The sequence below is a fragment of the Palaemon carinicauda genome, chromosome 6 (genome assembly GCF_036898095.1).
Source record: "Palaemon carinicauda isolate YSFRI2023 chromosome 6, ASM3689809v2, whole genome shotgun sequence".
NCBI lineage: Eukaryota > Metazoa > Arthropoda > Malacostraca > Decapoda > Palaemonidae > Palaemon > Palaemon carinicauda.
The window spans coordinates 74,016,430-74,023,929 of record NC_090730.1 but is presented as its reverse complement, the minus strand read 5'-3'; the positions used below and the strand labels follow the sequence as shown (position 1 = coordinate 74,023,929).

The 7,500-nt window shown below is 34.1% G+C and overlaps 1 protein-coding gene across 1 annotated transcript in view; it reads left to right on the top strand.

Annotated features, from left to right (window-relative positions):
- Nucleotides 1-7,500, top strand: part of LOC137642580 (neural cell adhesion molecule 2-like) — a 277,471-nt gene that overhangs the window by 163,263 nt on the left and 106,708 nt on the right. The window lies entirely within an intron of this gene.

The window sequence follows — 7,500 nt, the reverse complement described above, 5'->3', positions numbered from 1 at the left end:
GTTAACCATTTAGTTTAATTCTAAATATGTAATTTTAAACTATTAAAACAAAAAAATATATGGTTAATACAGTATTTATTTCATACAGATATTTCCACCGTTTGCTTTTGTCTAAGGTTATAAAGTATATATATATATATATATATATATACCCACACACACACACACACACACACATATATATATATATATATATATATAATAGGGTCCCGGGCCTGGGCACCAAATATATATATATTATATATTACGGCTGGCAAGTTACAGAACCTTCAAGTTTCAAACTCACCTTTTCATTTATACATAAATCTGTTTTATTTGAATAATACACGAGCTCTGGGAGAATCATATAACAATATATAAAAACACTGAATATCCAAAGTTCTCTTATGTAGACTCAAAAGATATTGGGTAATTATTATTAAGAACTATTCAAAACAACATCTTACCTCAATTTTTAAAAGGGACACGAATGTGTACCATAAGAAACACTGGAGATTAAAATAATACACGCTTTACGAAAATGAATATATTCTATAAAAACTACAACACTTTCAAAGAATTTACATAAAAAAAAGATAAATCCCTCGAAATATTAAGTGTGGACAAAACTTAGATTAAGACAAGAAAATGTTACACTCTGAAAATATATAATCACTTGACTCGAAATATTAGATCTGAACGCTCAATCACTTTCTCACTCACTCTCCCATGCACTCTCTCAATCTCTCACTCACTACCTCTCTTATGCATTATCTCACTTCTTCACTCACTCACTCACTCACTCAATCTATCTTTCACTGAATCACTTACTCTCTCAAGACCAGGGAATATTACACTCTGAAAATTGTATAATCACTTGATTCAAAATATTAAATCTGAACAAATCAAAATGCTAAGAAAAGAAAATATTACACTTTCAAAATTATAAAATCACTTGATTCATAATGTCAAACCTGATTAAAACCTCGGACAAAGACAAAAAAATGTTAGTCAGAAAATTATATAATCGCTTGTTTCACTGGAAATTATATTTTACACAAATATTCAATCTTGATTATTAATGAAAATAGTTAACTTTCAACACTAAGGATTAAACTCTTAAAGAAATTACATCAATTACTGATAAACTTACAAGTTTTTAGCTCACACAAAGTGTTAACCAGATAGTGATTCGCTTTATCTTAATCTTATCCTACTTGCACAGGGCCAGTTACAAAATCTCTAAGATAATTTTTATGAAATACTCACTAGTCTTACAAAAACCTGTCTAACTAAAACTTCGATATTTCACAATCACTGAACACTTGAAAAATACACCGATTTTGTGCGAGAGGCATGTGAGAAAGAGAAAGGGTCAATGGCTTATGAATTCTCTGGAATTTTCTATACTGCTATGAATCCCTGGGGGTGCATTTATATTGACTTAATTGTTTTAGATTCTCCTAGGTCAGGATTCTAGAAGCTTGGGGCTGGCCTTAACAACGCCAGAGTTTCCAACTATCACGTATCGAACAGAAGAATCTAACCTCGTTGTGGAGGATTAGTTTTTGTTTTATTTTTATTTATTTTTTGTTTGCTAAATCCAGAGAGAGAGAGAGAGAGAGAGAGAGAGAGAGAGAGAGAGAGAGAGAAAGGTAGCTGGCGTATTAATTGTTTGTTGTGAGAAAGACTGTTGGTATATATGAGATTGTTTGTTTTTTAGCTAGGTTAGGTCAGTGGTAAATTTTTTCGGAGCGAATGCTTTTTTTTATTGACTGTGACTTGAGGCAGTTGTGTGTGTGTGGACGCTTGATTTAGATATTTAATTGATTTTAACCAGCGTTGGAAGTGTTTTGTTTATTTCAAGATTAAGTACAGTTTTGTTTATATTTGCTTGTCATGATTGTGAATGATAGGAACAGTTTATTATTTATCTTTGATTATAGTGCAATAGTTTAGTTAGCTAGGAGTGTTCGTAAGTGTTTTTCTTTTTTTATTTTTGCAGGCCATGATTTTTCCTTTGGAGAGAACTTAGTTGATGACCTGGCCTGTATTACGATTATATTTAGACTGCTCTTTGGATTTAGATGAATGTTGATGCCCCGCCTGGATGAACGTTTGATTGCTGTTATTGATGATGATGATGATGATGATGATGATGACCACTAATTGACTGCTCAGTTCAGTTGTCTGGAACTGAATATAGTTCCGTTTACCACAGATTGGTGGCTGTGCCAAGGATTGATCGGTTTGTGAGCGGAGACAGTTTCCACGTTAATAAATAAACAATTATGAACATATTTGGTTGTGGTGCTTCTTAGTTTTAGGTTTCGATATTTTCTCCGGGTTTATATGAATATGGCATTCTTATTTATTTTGTATGTTAAGCTTTTTTTATTTGGTCTATATTAATATCTTTAGTTTGGTTGTTATAATTCTAGAATTAAGTGATTATTTAGTTTTAAGGAATATAGATAGTAAGGTTATATTTTGTTTTTTTGTCCTTTTTGTCCAAGAGTCTGGTTTTAGATAACGTAAGGGGAAAGTTTGTTTTGTTGAGACAATTGCCAGTAGATGTGATTCAGGGTGTGGGGCTTGTTTTTGTAACATCCCACCATATATATATATATATATATATATATATATATACATAATATAATATTACATATATTACAGCCGGCTATCTACACACTCCTCCCTAGTTCCAAACTCACCTATTTTTTTTTTACATTGAATCTGAAAGCCTGCGGGTTGCCATAGAGAGTAAGGATTGCCAATGACTTCTCTCTCCAACACGTACCAACGCACAACGAGACGACTCTCTCTAAGCTAGCTCTGCCCATCTTTTTCCTAGGAAATAAAAAAAGACAATCTAACAGTAGGGTTTTTGAGAACCTTCTGAAACATGTGGCACATATAAGAATTGCGTATACTCTCCCAAGCATGACGCTATAACTCATAAAAAAGTAAAAGCATTTATAGAAGCCCTTATTCATATCTCATATGGATCATATAACACTCATAAACAGGCTACGTAAGACTTCGTAACAAGATACGAGTAATAAGAATTTTACTTTTAAAAATAACATAAAATTTACACATACTGACTTGAATGAAGAATACAAATAAACTAACGGTGAAAGTCTTACGTAATTTACATATCAAACTTATACATACATAAGTGAAACTCACCTTACTGGCTGGCTATTTACCTCTTCAATATACATATAAAAACATAAATAAAATACAATATTAACTATTTACTTGGCACTAGACCAGTTTCCCCGTCAAAAAAAAAAGATTATTTATTCTCGGCCCAAATCCATTGATTCAACCCAAGATAGATAATCTGCAACCACGTTATCTTTACCTGATATATGGTTTGCATTAGTACAATACGGTTGAAAACATAATGACCGCATAGTTAACCTTTGATTATTATTTTTCATCTTATTAACAAAAGTTAAAGGATTATGATCCGAATACACCGCAATCTCTCCATTTTGTGGTAGATTTAAGGAAATTCCAACCTACCTTATCACTCAGACTAATGCTAACAGTTCATTTTCAGTTGTCGAGTAGGCTTGTTACTTCTTCTTCAGCTTCGACAACATAAAACATACAGGGTGAAGAATTCCTTCCTTATCTTCTTGCAAAAAGACAGCTCCAATCGCATTTCACAGCGTATCTACCTGGATAAGGAATTTCTTGTTGAAATCCGGTTTCGAAGTTAATTTGGCCTTCCTCAGAATTTTCCTGTTTCCTTGTAACTCGTTAATGTAGGTCTGGTCACTGCTCTTTTCGAAAATCCGGAATGGTTTTTGGAATTCGTTGGCGAGAGGGGATTTTCTTATCGGGGAGTAAACCAACACATACTGCCATCGTGCCTCTAACAGTCTGTTCGTACTCTTCGTATTCGTCCTTGACTAATTTGTACGTCTTATAAGGAAAATTTCCTTAACTTGCCCATCCTTTTTCTCAAATCCTTAACATTTCTTACGTCCGTTTCCTCTCAGTCCTTCCCTTTTTCTGCCAACCTTTTATTTGGTCCTTTTTTGAATGGTTCTCCTCATACTTCCATGGGGTGTAAGGGAGTTTCCTTGATGCACTCGTTGTGCTTTTCAGCCCACTGATATACGTGACATTCACAGCAAAACTGCCTCACGTCATTATGTACGTCATACTAGAAAAAGTGTTTCATAATCCTCTCCGTCGGCATCCTTATCCCCATATGTCCTGTCTCGTGCTCTATGTCCGATCACCTGTCTTCTCAACGGTGCAGGCATTAATATCTGACGATATATCCCCCATTCGACATTCCCAGGGATATCGGCGGGCCTATGCTTCCTCATAAGTAAACCATTCATAAGATAATATCAGGTCGGAGAGTGCTCTGCCTCCGTCTCGCCCATCACAACAGTACAATAACTCTGTTAACGTTGAATCATTCCATTGTAATCCTATCAGCCATTTCCTACTCACTTGTTTTACTTCTGACGCTGAGTTTTCTATCTCTTCCAAGTCTATTTCTTCTTTGTTATCTTGTCCAATTGACTGTTGTTCTTCTTTGCTCGGGATTATTTGGAAGTTCTCTTTTTGCGCACCATCAAGGGAAATCCTCTTCTTCGGAAAAAAAAATCTCCAAGTTTATCACTCCAATATTCTATTCTTCTTTTTCAGCCACTTTCTTCATCATACTCGTATTTGTCACACAACTAAGAAACAGATACCGGTAGTCCTTCTCGAGTTCAGTCATAGGACTATACTTCAGAAAGTTTCTCCATTACAATGGGACAAACCATAACGGCGCTCCACCAACCTCATTACCCAGCAGGATGTCTACTCCTTCGACAGGTAATGAATCCTTCACTGAAAAATCAAAGTTACCTGTTACCACCCTCGCATGACAGTTTCAAACGGTAAATAGGAGTAAACTTTTCACATTTTGTTCTTTTCAAAATAAACGAGTCTCCTATGAGAGACAATTACGTAAGACTTTCGTCATTAATTTATTTGTATTGTTCATTCAAGTCAGTATATATGAATTTACGCTAGTTTTAAGAATCAACTTTTTATTTCACGTATTTTGCTATGAGCTCTTACGTAATCACGATTTAGAGTGCTATACGAGCCATACGAGGCATGAACGAGGGCTTATGTAATAGTTTTTTTTATGTTTTCATGAGGTATTGCATCATGTTTGTGAGAAATTGTGCAATTCTTATATTTGTCACGTGTTTTGGAAGGTTCTCGGAAACCCAAGTTTAAGAGTTATCTTTTTTCATTATTACAAGAATGGGGGCGGGTAGAGCTGCTGAGAGAGAGTTGCCCTTGCTAACGATGTGGCGGGGTGTCTCAAGAACAACCCCCCATATTACTTTGGCGCCCGAACAGAGACAGCCGAAGTGGGATTAATAGCTGGACTCTTAGACGAAGGACTGAATAGGATAAGATATTAAGAGTTAAGACTTAAAATGGAAGAGCAGAACAAATTATTAAGGGAGGAATTGCGGCTGAGTAAGGAGCGTGAGGAGAAGTTGCTGCATGAGAATAAGAGGTTAAGTTGTGAGAATGAGGAGATGCGGAAGGAACTGAAAGTGCTAAAGGGAACTGTAGAGAGAGTGGAAGAGGTTGTTGAGATAAGGATGCGTGAGAATGATGAACGAATAGAAGCTATGATGGGGCAGGTATTGGGAATGATGAAAATGTACATGGGCAAATGTGCACTTGGAGGAGTGTCCTCAGCTTCGGGTGAAAGGTTGATAGTGGAAGAGAAGGCTAAGGTAAGTGATAATGGGAAAGGAAGTGATAATAATAGTAAAAGTGATAGTGAAGTTAAAGGGATTAGGCATAGTAAAAGATGAACAGAAATGAGATAGGATGAATGGGAAGAAAGGTAAAAGTAATATGAAGAGGGAAAAGAAGATAGGTTAGGATGAGAGTGAAGATGATCATGAATGGGTGAAATGGTGAGTATGAAAAGAGCGAGGAAGAGTATAATCAAGTCTGAGTGTGAAATTTGATTCCTTATATTCGTCTTGTGAGAGAGCCTAAGTGCCCCTCTCCCTCTCTCTCAAAGTGCTTTTAGTGTGTCCTCTCCAAAGTGATTAGGTTTAATTATGGTATATATCGTTTGTAATAAAATGAAACGTTATAAAAGAAGTCAAATGTGAAATTTAATTTATTGTGTTGTGGTGATTGCTGTCATTGTGTAAATTTTTGACACTGGCCTTGTAAAAGTAAAATACATGAAGTTAGTAAGTTTATCAGTTATCAAAGGCAAGTTCTTTAAGAGTTTGAGCATTAGAGTGTAATTATTTCTTTGTCTTAGTCTAAGTTTTATTCAGATTTAATATTTCAAATGATTTATTCATTTATGTAAATTCTTTCAAAGTGTTGTAATTTTATAGAATATATTTATCATTGTAAAGGGTATATTGTTTCAATCACCAGTGCTAATTTCATAAACACTCGTATCCTGTTAATGAATTGAGGTAAGAAGTTGTTTGACTAGATCACTAGACCGTAATAACTATTTCCGAGTTTTGTTTTAAGTGTACTTGAGGAGACCTTTGGATATTCAGTGTTTTTGTATATTGCAGTCTGGGAGTTATATAATTTTCTCAGACTTCAGGTGTGAATATTTTCATGTGTAAAAGATTCAATGTAAAAAAAAATAGGTGAGTTTGGAACTCCGGAGGAGTGTGTAAATAGCAGGCTGTAATATATATATATATATATATATATATATGTATATATATATATATATATATATATATAATCAAATGTATATTTATATACATACGCCTGCATAGAGATATAGATATGAATATATATATATATATATATATATATATATTTATATATATATATATATATATATATGTATATATATAAAATCAAATGTATATTTATATACATACGCCTGCGTAGAGATATAGATATGAATATATATATATATACATATATATATGTATATACATATATACTTATATATATATATATATATATATATAAATAAACATATATATATATGTATATATATATATATACATATATATATATATATATATAATATATATGAAGAGAATAAGAAGTTGTTTTGGAAAGAAGTGAAGAGAGTAAGGAAGGCTGGCGCAAGAATTGAAGAGACAGTGAAAGATGGAAATGGAAGGGTTGTTAAAAGGAGAGGAGGCAAGGAAAAGGTGGGCGGATTTTTTTGAAAGTTTGCTGAATGTTGAGGATAATAGGGAGGCAGATAAAATTGCTGTTCCAGATGTTGAGATGCCAGTGATGGGAGATGAGAATGAGAGAGAGATTACAATAGATGAAGTGAGGAGAGCACTAGATGAAACGAGAGTAGGAAAAGCATCTGGTATGGATGGTGTGAAAGCTGAGATGTTGAAGGAAGGGGGTGTGACTGTACTTGAATGGTTGGTGAGATTGTTTAATATGCTGGTTTTGTGTTGGTCAATGGTAACCAGTAGATTGGGTTTGTGCATGTATTGTACCACTATATAA